The 12,550-nt window shown below is 41.3% G+C and overlaps 2 protein-coding genes and 1 non-coding gene across 4 annotated transcripts in view; 1 reads left to right on the forward strand and 2 right to left on the reverse strand.

Annotated features, from left to right (window-relative positions):
- Positions 1–12,550, reverse strand: part of CCDC32 (coiled-coil domain containing 32) — a 375,634-nt gene that overhangs the window by 24,604 nt on the left and 338,480 nt on the right. The gene's annotated exons all lie outside the window — the stretch shown is intronic.
- On the reverse strand, positions 7,649–7,730 carry TRNAS-GCU (transfer RNA serine (anticodon GCU)). The gene has a single exon. It is a non-coding gene; the product is annotated as a tRNA-Ser (tRNA).
- KNL1 (kinetochore scaffold 1) overlaps positions 7,840–12,550 on the forward strand; it is a 70,042-nt gene continuing 65,331 nt past the window's right edge. For both annotated transcript variants that reach the window (XM_020285948.2, XM_020285949.2), the window contains exon 1: positions 7,840–8,199. The gene's annotated coding sequence lies outside the window, so the exon portion shown is untranslated. The remainder of the gene's footprint in view (positions 8,200–12,550) is intronic.

Consider the following 12,550-nt stretch of genomic DNA (forward strand, 5'->3'; position numbering starts at 1 on the left):
TCCTGACCTTGAGCAATCCGCCCGCCTCGGCCTCCCAAGAGCTAGGATTACAGGCGTGAGCCACAGCGCCCGGCCCCAACACTTGTTGGTTTCTGTTTTTTTATTATAGTCATTCTAGTAGGAGAGAAGTGGTATCTCATTGTGGGTGGTTAGTCTTTGTTGTTGAGTTGTAAGTGTTCTTTATGTATTTTGGATATGATATCCTTATCAACAAAAAGACTAACAACTCAATTTTAAGAATGGGCAAAATACTTGAATAGACATTTTTCCAAAGAAGATAAATGGCCAACAAGCACATGAATAAATGCTCAACATTATTTGTCATTAGGGAAATGCAAGTAAAAACAGTGTGGCATTAGTATAATGATAGACATGTACATTAATGGAATCCAATGAAGAGTCCAGAAATAAACCCATACATCTAAGGTCAATTGATTTTTGACAAGAGTACCAAGACCACTAAATGGGGAAAAAGAATAGTCTTTTCAGCAAATGGTGATGGGAAAACTGGATGTCCACATGCAAAAGAATGAAGTTGGGGCTGGGAACGGTGCCTCAGGCCTGTAATCCTAGTACTCTGGGAGGCAAAGGCAGGAGAATCGTTTGAGCTCAGGAGTTCGAGACCAGCCTGAGCAAGAGTAAGACCCTGTCTCTACTAAAAAAAAAAAAGAAAAAAAAGAAAAAGAAATTAGCTGGACAACTAGAAATATATAGAAAAAATTAGCCGGGTATGGTGGTGCATGCCTGTAGTCCCAGCTACTCGGGAGGCTGAGGCAGGAGGATTGCTTAAGCCCAGGAGTTTGAGGTTCCTGTGAGCTAGGCTGATGCCATGGCATTTTAGCCCAGGCAACAGAATGAAACTCTGTCTCGGAAAAAAAAAAAAAAAGGATGAAGTTGGACCCCTACCTGATCATATATAAAAATAAACTGAAAATGGATCAAACACCTAAATGTAAGAGCTAAAACTATAAAACTCTTAGAAGAAAATATTGGAGTAAGTCTTCATGACTTACTTGGATTTGGCAATGGATTCTTAGATATAACACCAAAAGTACAACCAAGAAAAGAATAAACTGGACTCCATCAAAATTATAACTTTTATGAGTCAAAGGACACTATTAGTAAAGTGAAAAGACAGGCTACAGAAAGGAGAACATTTCAGAATTGGGATTGTTGGGTCATGTGGTAATTCTATTTTTAAATTTTTTTTAGGGGGGGGGGACAGAGTCTCACTTTGTTGCCCAGGCTAGAGTGAGTGCCATGGCGTCAGCCTAGTTCACAGCAACCTCAAACTCCTGGGCTCAAGCAATCCTCCTGCCTCAGCCTCCTGAGTAGCTGGGACTACAGGCATGCGCCACCATGCCCGGCTCATTTTTTCTATATATATTAGTTGTCCAATTAATTTCTTTCTATTTATAGTAGAGACAGGGTCTTGCTCTTGCTCAGGCTGGTTTCAAACTCCTGACCTCGAGCAATACGCCCGCCTCAGCCTCCCCGAGTGCTAGGATTACAGGCATGAGCCACCACACCTGGCCTATTTTTAATTTTTTGAGGAACCTCTAGACTATTTTCCAAAGTGGTTGCACCATTTTACAATCCTACCAACAATGTACAATGGTTCCAATTTCTTCAGATCCTTGCCAACACTTGTCATTTTTTAAATTTTTTGATAGTGGCCATCCTAATGGTGTGAGGTGATATCTTATTGTGGTTTTAATGTGCATTTCTCTGATAATTAGTCATCTTGAGCATCCTTTCATATGCTTGTTGGCCATTTGTATATCATCTTTGGAGAAACATCTATTTAAGTCCTTTGCCCATTTTTTAAATTGGGTTACAGTTGTCCTTTGGTATTGGGTCCAGGACCTCCCCCCACACTGGATACCAAAATTCACAGATGCTCAAGCCCTTTATATAAAATGATGTAGTATTTGCATATAACCTGCAAATATCCTCCCATATACTTTTTTTGTTTGAGACAGTAAGTTTCCGTCTGTCACTTGGGGTAAAGTGCCATGGTGTCAACCTAGCTTATAGCAACCTCAAACTCTTGGGCTCAAGCTATCCTCCTGCCTCAGCCTCCTGAGTAGCTGGGTACCACCACGCCTGGCTAATTTTATCTATTTCTAGTAGAGTTGGGGGGCAGTAGTCTCACTCTTGCTCAGGCTGGTCTCAAACTCCTAACCTCAAGCAATCCTTCTGCCTTCAACTCCCAGAGTGCTAGGTTAACAGGTGTGAGCCATCACACCCATCTGAGCTGTACAGTCTTGAATGTGTTTTTCCCCCTTGTAAATGGTAATTTTTGTCTTTTTTTGTTATTTAAATAAATAAAAAACAAAAAATTTTTTTTTGTTATTTAAATAAAGAAAAATTGCTCAGGTATTTTTAAATTTAATTTTTATTATAGCACCTGTCCTCCCCTATACTAGAGGTAACCACTACTAATAATCACATGGTCTCCTTTCTGTTTTCTATTCATAGATACATAAATTTACATGTATTTCATTTAATAAAAATGAGATCATGCCCTACAAATTGTTCTGCAACTTGCTTTTCTTTAGGACCTTTTTAAAATAACTGCATTGTGTTCCATTGTACTGTAATGCATCCCCCACTGGTGGAATTTTAGGTGTTCACAGTTTTTCATTATTCTCAGACTGTAGTAAAACATCCTTATATTATATTCTTCCACACTTGTACCAATGTTTCTATGGAACAACTTTTTTTAATGTAATGGGGTTAATACCTTTAAATATTGATGGGTAATACCAACTGCCCTCCAAAACAGATTATATCAATTTACATTCTCTCCAGCAGTGTGAGAGGCAGAGGCAGCGCAATGTAGTGACTGAAACAGCTGGTCAGGCAGCTGCATGTTCAAGGTTGGCTTTGGTTGCAGCCCTGGGTTGTAACCATGGTTTCCTAGAATATCTGTATCTCTTAATAGTTGATCTAAATTTGCTTGAGTCCATCTTGCTTCCAAATGCTTTAGAGAAAATGAGCTCATTGTAAAGCCTCCTCAGGTCACTGGTCCTTAGGATTCAGACTTTCTAGAACATAAGTGATATAGTTTGGGTATTTGTTCCATCCAAATCTCATGTCAAAATTTGATCCCTAGTGTTGGAGATGAGGCTTGGTAGAAGTCCTTTGGGTAGGGAAAGGTGTGGATTCCTCACAAATGGTGGTGACTTGATCGCACACTTCTAGCCTCCAGAATAGAGAGACAACATTGTTGTTGCTCAAGCAAAAAGAAAAATAAAGAATGTTAAAGCCCTGTATAATGGGCTGAAATAAAGGCTGACTCTGTTTCATTGTAGATTATACCAAAAGTGATTACTGACGAGTCATTGAGAAGAGCGTTGATTGGAAGTGATTCTTATAGTGAGTACCCAGGAACTGTCATAAAGGAGCTTTCAGTTTTTTGAAAGCTAAAAAATCCAAAAAAAGACATCCATTTTTCAGATGTCAAGTTTTGGTGCTATTCAAGAACTTAAAAATCGGAACTCTAACTACATAGCTATTATTAGCTATCAACAGAAAACTGACAATTGAGATGACTTGATCATTTTTATTGGTCCATTTTAAACAACTGTTTACTTTTTGCTAACTATCCATTGCTATCTCACATGGCATATACCTTCAAGTGTTATTTGCACTTCTGCTAGTTTATTGGCATTTGTTCATTCATCTTAGCTTTCCTAAGCAATGTTACTATAAACTGAATTTCAGTTTTTTCTCTACTGATCTTCAATATGACAAAATTATTTAATTTTCAGCTCAGTAGACATTCCCAGAAGCTGTTATAGCAAGGTAGATATTTTCACATGATAACATGCAGCTCAGGGGATGATTTGAGCAAAGAAAAACTTTTCATGTTGGTGTTGCAGACGCAGAGAAGAATGCCTGGATTCACTCTAGAACCTCTTCAGGCTCTGTCATGGCTGTTTTCCCAGAGCTAGTTTTCCAGTGGGTTCGCAATTCCTAATGGTAAGGAAGAGACTGACCTCACTTCTGTCATTGCCTGCTTCTGAAAAACAATCTTTGCAAGTCATGGAGCCTGAGGTCTGGTTTTTTCTTGCAAGAGTTAAGAAATAAACTGTCAACACACAGATACACAAAAGCACTGATTTCAATTCTTCTTTTAGAGCTGCTGACACATAATGGCCCATCTGGGCTGCAAACCAGCACCAAATAACACTGGACATTTATTCTCAGAGAACCTCATTCTCAATAGAGAGAATGGGTCTTTCTGAAGCTGGATTCAGAGAATGAAGACGTATTCTTTGACACTCAAGTAGAGAGAGAGCTGGAATATCTTGGTAATGTATTTGTGCAACAGGCTTTGTGTATGTGTGGTCTCCTAGAGGTTGAGGGGTCCTGCTATACTTCTAGATATTACTTGTGAGGAAGAACCCTGGTGTTGATAGAGAATGGTTTCTTTGAGCTGTGGTTTGTTGATGAATTTCAGGGGAGCCAGAGGTAGACCCGCAGTCATATAGGTGTTTCCAAAAGTAGCAACCGTTCCTGTAGAACTATCTTGTACAAGTCTTGCCGTTGCAGCTGCTCCAGTAGATGGCGCCTCTCTTTCACTGCCAGCTTCTTACAAACTTTCTCCATTACTAATTCAATTTTCAATTATTTCTCACCCTTTGCTCCCGCCCTACCCCCCCCAACCCCCCCAACCCCGGCTTTTAGATATTCTGGCATGTTGTTGATTCTTTTTTTTTTTTTTTTTTTTGAGACAGTCTTGCTTTGTTGCCCAGGCTAGAGTGAGTGGCATGGCGTCAGCCTAGCTCACAGCAACCTCAAACTCCTGGGCTTAAGCAATCCTGCTGCCTCAGCCTCCCGAATAGCTGGGACTACAGGCACGCGCCACCATGCCTGGCTAATTTTTTCTATATATATTAGTTGTCCAATTAATTTCTTTCTATTTATGGTAGAGATGGGTCTCGCTCTTGCTCAGGGTGGTTTTGAACTCCTGACCTTCAGCAATTCGCCCGCCTCGGCCTCCCAGAGAGCTAGGATTACAGGCGTGAGCCACCACGCCCGGCCTGATTCTTTTGACTTCCTTAGAAAAAGAGAAAATAAGCACAGTATGGATCAGGAAATCAACATAAATGCAAAAAACTGGGACTGTCATAGCAAGTGGTATTATAATTTCATATGAAAGAAACCTCAAGTGAACAACTAAGCATGAAAACAGGTAAAGAACTAAGGAATAGAAAAGTGAGTTTCCTAAAGGTGTGGATTGTATAAAAATTTTTAAAAAAAAATAGGCCGGGCGTGGTGGCTCACGCCTGTAATCCTAGCTCTCTGGGAGGCCGAGGCGGGCGGATTGCTTGAGGTCAGAAGTTCGAAACCAGCCTGAGCAAGAGCGAGACCGTCTCTACTATAAATAGAAAGAAATTAATTGGCCAACTAATATATATACAGAAAAAATTAGCGGGGCATGGTGGCGCATGCCTGTACTCCCAGCTACTCGGGAGGCTGAGGCAGCAGGATTGCTTGAACCCAGGAGTTTGAGGTTGCTGTGAGCGAGGCTGACGCCACGGCACTCACTCTAGCCTGGGCGACAAAGCGAGACTCTGTCTCAAAAAAAATAAAAAATAAAAATAAAGAAAAGTGGGTTTCCAACTCACAATTTTTTTCCCTCTAGACTCGTCCAGTACATTGTATTTTACAGAACTTCTACAGCTGAAAATTTTCCTTTGAGAAAATAATCCGCCCACATTTTATTTATAGAGAATGGATGCATCAATAGACCTTAATCAATTTTCCAAAGAAAATCATCACTGCAAAAAACTGGCAAAACTCAGAAAAATGATGTAGTCCTGCTGCCTCCAGAGAAGCTGCAGCACTAATAAGCAATTTAAATATTGCCTGGCAGGTGCTGAGGAAAACCCAGACGGCTGCAGGAGCATCTAGATGGGGAACAAAGGCCCAGAAGCAAGAGAGAGCACAGGGACTAACTGAGGCAAATGCAAGAAGGAGCTGCAGCTTGCAGGACTAGGGTAGGCTTGCAGATTGGGGATAACATCTACGCTGAGATCTCAAGGAGGAACAGAAGCCAGCCAGGCAGTGATAGGATGAGAAGGAAGTGGGACGGGGACAGGGGAACATTCCAGGGAGAGGACTAGGGACAGCATCTGCAAAGGGGTAGAGAGAGAGCAAGACCTAGTCCAGGGAAAGGTAAGATCAGTGTCATTCAGACAACTTAGAAAGATCCCTCAGAGGCTCTTTTTTTTTTTTTTTTTTTGAGACAGGGTCTTACTCTGTTGCCTGGGCTAGAGTGCCGTGGCATCAGCCTAGCTCACAGCAACCTCAAACTCCTAGGCTCAAGCAATCCTTCTGCCTAAGCCTCCCGAGTAGCTGGGACTACAGGCATGCGCCACCATGCCCCGCTATTTTTTTCTATATATATATTTTTAGTTGGCAAATTAATTTCTTTCTAATTTTAGTAGGTACAGGGTCTCACTCTTGCTCATGCTGGTTTCAAATGCCTGACCTTGAGCAATCCGCGCCCCCCCCTCGGCCTCCCAGAGTGCTAGGATTACAGGTGTGAGCCACCTCACCTTAACAGTGACACAGACCTCTCTGGCAGCCCGGTGAAGCCTATGAATCTCTTCCCAGAATATTGTGTTCAAATGGATCAAATTAAGTATGTTGGAATATATTTATCAAAATATCTTTAAAATGTGTGATATAATAATATAATAATGTATGTACTTCTTTATGAATGCATAACATTACAAGATCTAATGACAAGTCTAATAATTACCAAAATTTTGAAGTAGCGAGAATGAGTGTAAAGCCATAATGGTAACGTAACACAAAAATATCTGTGATTTCTATTGGGACAAAGGAATGAGTAAGGTCAATATTTATTGTTGTTTGTTGTTTACTTTTATTGAAGGAAGTGCTTTAAATTAAAGATTATGAAAATAAGGATGAAAATTTTTTTCACAACCAAATAATCCACTGAATTCTATCCATGGACCCCTTGGCAATGTGTAGACCCAGGATGGAAACACTTCTGAGCAGCAGGTTGGAGAATGGATTAGAGAGCTAGGCTAGTTAGGTGAGATGTCAATATTCCCAAGGGATCGGGATCTATACCAGGGAGGAGCCAGTGGAGCCAACAGAGAAGAGGCTTCCCGATGTATACGTGTCTTGAATATCTGCAGCCTGCTGGGGGTCAGAAGAGACTGCTGAATACTCTGTGTCGCTGTAGTTTTTGAAGTCAAACCTGATATTTCATTATCAGGACAAGTATTAAAAACGCTAGGGTAAGAGTCCACAATAATTGAAACCCCTCAATTAGGAGCTAAGTTATCTTAAGTTGGAGCAGACCAGCATTGGAACATATGGTTTGGTAATAATCGTAGAATTCTATGTACTATTGTTTGCTTCACATAAAAATAAATTAAATCAAACACATTTTCTGATTTCCAGAAAAAGTCTCTTTTCCTTTCTTTTCTTCATTTCTGAAGTCAGAACCCTCCAAAGACTGTATTTTCAATATCTGAAAATCAAGACCGGAAACAGCAGAATAAATTGGCTCATAAATCATAACTGCATCATTCACCTACTTTCCCGTCTGCAAATAAATTTCCCCTTTATTTGAAGCAAAAAAAGAAAACGCTACGACCGACGAGGATGGGATTCGAACCCACGCGTGCAGAGCACAATGGATTAGCAGTCCATCGCCTTAACCACTCGGCCACCTCGTCCCAGAAGCCTACTGTTTCCTGATAGCTATAGGGAGTAATAGTAGGAGGGATGTGACGCAATCTTATGGAAGCCGCCATTTTGTACGGAAGCCAAGGTCTGATCACTTTTGTAACAAGCAATCGAAAGAAGATGGCCGCTCCCGTGATGTGGAGGCGTCTGCATTGGGGATAAACAAAGGAAATTCAGTAGAAATTGAAATAAACTTGAAAGAAATAAAATTGGCACAATGGCGAAGAAATTTGATTAAAGGCATCGTAGAACTGGGGTTGGTGTGGAGTCAGGGGCGGAGCCAACGCGTAGAGCAGCTTTGCGCATGCGAGTCGGCTGGGCGGTTAGATTTGAACATACTTCTCGGTAGCTGGCTGGGCGTTGTGAGGTGACGGCGAGCGGCGGCGGTGAGCTGCCCCTCTCAGGAGCGTGCGGACTGCAAACAAGTTTGAGCAGAATTAGTCAAGCAGGCGGGCCGCGGTGGGTAAAGAGAGTGACCCTTTCGTTCCAGGCTCCTGGGAAGACTTCGGGTTTTGTCTGAGCGCTCTGAAGATCCCGTGGCGGACGCTCCCTCAGCCGGGCGGCCTCCGGTAGCACCAGGCCCAGAGTAGGCGCCTCCGCCCCGGGTGCTGGGCGCTTTCTTTCCTCACCTTGGCTTGCATATTGTGCCGCCTCCCTCCTCCCTAGCACTTCTCCATCCACACCTGGGCCCCTCGGGCCGGCTTAGGTGGCTTGTTTGTGGCTCTCTGGGGGGGGGGTCCCCGCCCGCCCCGCCCTGCCCTGCTATCTTCTGTCTGAGTTCCTCGCACCCCAGTCCTCCCGGGGGAGCTCACGGCTGTTTGCATTTCTGACTTAAGCTTTTCTTGGCTATAAATGAAGTGACAGCAGTAAGTGGTTTTAAAATTCCCGGCTCATCATGGTTTTTTATTTTTATTTTTTTGCAAGCGTGAAAGGAAATTTATTGAGAAAGGGCAAAGTAGGTTTACAGAGCAAGAGGTAGGTTCACAGAGCAAGATACGTTCGCCACAGACGACGAACGGACCCCTCTGTCTTAACTAAAAGGGTCACCATGGTTTATTTGAGGTGTCTGATCGGAGTGCTAGCAGCATGTAACAGATTTTCGGTTTTCGGCAGGTATGATAACATTAACAAATAAAGTCAATATTAGTAAGCCACAGATTAGTGTTTTAAAATCTTCCTCTGTTCCATTATTCAAGCTCAGGATTTAAGCCACTTTTGCGGTTTAATTAAATATTCGAGCTTGTGTGCGTCGGGGGGAGAAGTATCGCTGATTGGGATTTTACAGGTAGGTTTATTAGGCGTTTACAGAGATAAAGGATGTGGATGAAGACCAAAGCAGAAGCTTATTCTAAATATTAAGATTAAAGTTTTCAACTGAGTTGAATTGGGCCAATCGAATTCCTTAGATGTTTATTGGGTTCTTTGTTTCTTATTTATTTATTTTTTTTTTGCGGGGAGAGGGGCGGTTCTTTGTGATTGGGCTGGGAGCAGATGATTCAGAGTCCCTAAACTAAAGAGGCTTACAATTCAGAAAGGGAAATGATTAATATATACAAATAACTATAATACAAGAAAGAATGTAAAGGATTATATGACATTCTAAAATAGTATGGGAGCACAGAGAAGGAAGAGCTTATTTGATGCTTTTGGCAATGGAGACTAACATAGAGAAGGTGGTATTTGAAGTGGAACTTGGAGGGATGATTTACAGAGATGGGGAGTTAATATATTGTATAGTTTTGATAATTAAAAGTTAGGTTCAAAGCAGTATAATTCTTCTTGACTATGTGAATGGCTGGAAATGTTTACAAGATGACAAATACATGTAAATTGAGTAAAAATATTTGGAATTGTAGTAATGATGTGTTTGATGCTAAATAATAGACTGTACAAGATATTATAGATATTGATAATAGGACAGGGCTGTCCAATAGAACTTTCTGTGATAATGGTAATGTTTTATATCTATACTCCAACATAGTATCACATTAGGCACATGTGACTACTGAGCACCTGAAATGTGGCTATTGTGACCAAAGAAAAATTTTAGTTTCATTTAAATTAATTTAAATGTAAATACTATGTTGGATAGCTCAGGTCTAGTCTATATCATTGGACACTGGAAAATATTAACTCTAGATACTGGTAGTGTAAATGCAGGAATGGGCAAAAAAGCCAAATAGTAAATATTTCAGGCTTTGTGGGCTACACGGTCACTCACATTGTCTCTGTCACATATTCTTTGTTTGTTTTCTACAACCCATTAAAAGTATATAAAAACCACTCTTAGAGGCCGGGCGCTGTGGCTCACGCCTGTAATCCTAGCTCTTGGGAGGCCGAGGCGGGCGGATTGCTCAAGGTCAGGAGTTCAAAACCAGCCTGAGCAAGAGCGAGACCCCGTCTCTACTATAAATAGAAAGAAATTAATTGGCCAACTGATATATATATAAAAAAAAATTAGCCGGGCATGGTGGCGCATGCCTGTAGTCCCAGCTACCGGGGAGGCTGAGGCAGAAGGATCACTCGAGCCCAGGAGTTTGAGGTTGCTGTGAGCTAGGCTGACGCCACGGCACTCACTCTAGCCTGGGCAACAAAGCGAGACTCTGTCTCAAAAAAAAAAAAAAAAAAAAAACCACTCTTAGCTCAAAGGCTGATTTGGCCACTTGGCAGTAGTTTGCAGATTTCTGTATTATTTACACTAGTTGTTCCCAAACTTTCTTGGTTTGTGGCACCCATAGACCAAAAGAAATACCTACGAGTTCCATTTATTAGGTACAGTAATTAGGTCCAAACAACTTAATAAGTATTTATGTCCCAGACACTTAGTAACCATTTGAAAACAATATACATAAATTGAAGGAAAAGGTGATAAATTTTTATTTTATTCTTAAATCACAATTTCTTACTAATTGGATATATATATATAACTGTTGAACACTGCACAATTTGTCAAAGCTTGGAATCAGTTTGTACACTGCCACTTAGATATCATGTACTAATTTAATTAAAAAGTGCTTGCTTTTTATCATAGCAACTGCCAAAAATCTAGCTTCACAATATGTTATTAAAACTAATGTAATGTGAATGAGCTAGCAGTTCACACAGTGCCCAACATTTGAAGAATTGCTCTGCAGGCCAGGGGTGGGAGGCTTAAGGTCAGGAGTTCAAGACCAGCTTGAGGCCGGGAGCAGTGGCTCACGCCTGTAATCCTAGCACTCTGGGAGGCTGAGGCAGGTGGATTGTTTGAGCTCAGGAGCTCAAGACCAGACTGAGCAAGAGTGAGACCCCCATCTCTACTAAAAATGAAAGAAATTAGCTGGACAACTAAAAATATATAGAAAAATTTAGCCAGGCATGGTGGCACATGCCTGTAGTCCCAGCTACTCTGGATGCTGAGGCAGAAGGATCTCTTGAAGCCCAGGCACTCTAGTCCAGGCAACAGAGTGAGATTTTGTCTCAAAAAAAAAGACCAGTCTGAGCAAGAGTGAGACCCTCATCTCTACTAAAAATAGAAAAATTAGCCAGCCATTGTGGCAAGAGCCTGTAGTCTGGGCTGCTTGGGAGGCTAAGGTTGAGGATCTCTTAAACCTAGGAGTTGGAGGTTGCAGTGAGCTATGATAATGCCACTGCACCCTAGCTAGGGTGACAGAGTGAGACTCTGTCTCAATTAAAAAAAAAAAAAGAATTTCTCTATGTCTCTCAAAACTTCAAAATATCTCAGGACACCTCTGTGAGTATGCTGTAGCACCCTGGGTTCCAATCAGTAATCAATCAATGTGGAACCAATCGATAATCAATGTGGCAGCCGTCAAGAGTTCAAGCATAACAGCATTTTATAGATGAAGCTTAATGTGAGAGTCTGGGGTCTCCTATTAATATTTTTGTTAAAGGTGGAACGTATGTAATAGAATATTTTAAAAAGGGGGACTTCAGTTGACATTTTGAATCTTAGTTAATTAAGTGCCAGGCTGGGTGCTGTGGCTCACGCCTGTAATCCTAGCACTCTGGGAGCGGATTGCTCGAGGTCAGGAGTTCGAAACCAGCCTGAGTGAGACCCTGTCTACCAAAAATAGAAAAAAATTAATCGATCAACTAAAAATATATGTACAAAAAATTAGCCTGGCATGATGGCATATGCCTGTAGTCCCAGCTACTCGGGAGGCTGAGGCAGTAGGATCGCTTGAGCCCAGGAGATTGAGGTTGCTGTGAGCTAGGCTGACGCCACGGCACTCACTCTAGCTAGCCTGGGCAACAAAATGAGACTGTGTCTCAAAAAATAAAAAATTAAGTGCCAGCTGGTCTGCAGATTGGACAGAAATGATGCTTAGTGACTATTTCAAACAGCAAAGATGTTTAGGTGATCTGGAGTTGGTAGTATTTAATATTTTTATCTGAGAATTTTCAATATGTGTACTGAATTTAAAAATATTTCCAAAGGAGAAAAAATATGCAAGTTGGTGATAATAAAGGTTGAAATAATTTTAATTTAAAGGTTGAAATAATTACTAATTAAGCAAACATTTGTTGAGCTCCTATTTTTTTTTTTTTATCTTAAGTTGTTTGTTTGTTTGAGACAGAGTCTTGCTCTGTTGCCCAGGCTGGAGTGCCATGGCATCAGCCTAGCTCACAGCAACCTCAGATTCCTGGGCTCAAGCAATCCTTCTGCCTCATCCTCCCGAGTAGCTGGGACTACAGGCATGCACCACCATGCCTGGCTAGTTTTTTCTATATATTTTTAGTTTTCCAATTAATTTATTTCTCTTTTTAGTGGAGACAGCGTCTCATTCTTGCTCAGGCTGGTCTGGAACTC

Source organism: Microcebus murinus, chromosome 6 (assembly GCF_040939455.1).
Source record: "Microcebus murinus isolate Inina chromosome 6, M.murinus_Inina_mat1.0, whole genome shotgun sequence".
In the NCBI taxonomy this organism is placed as follows: domain Eukaryota; kingdom Metazoa; phylum Chordata; class Mammalia; order Primates; family Cheirogaleidae; genus Microcebus; species Microcebus murinus.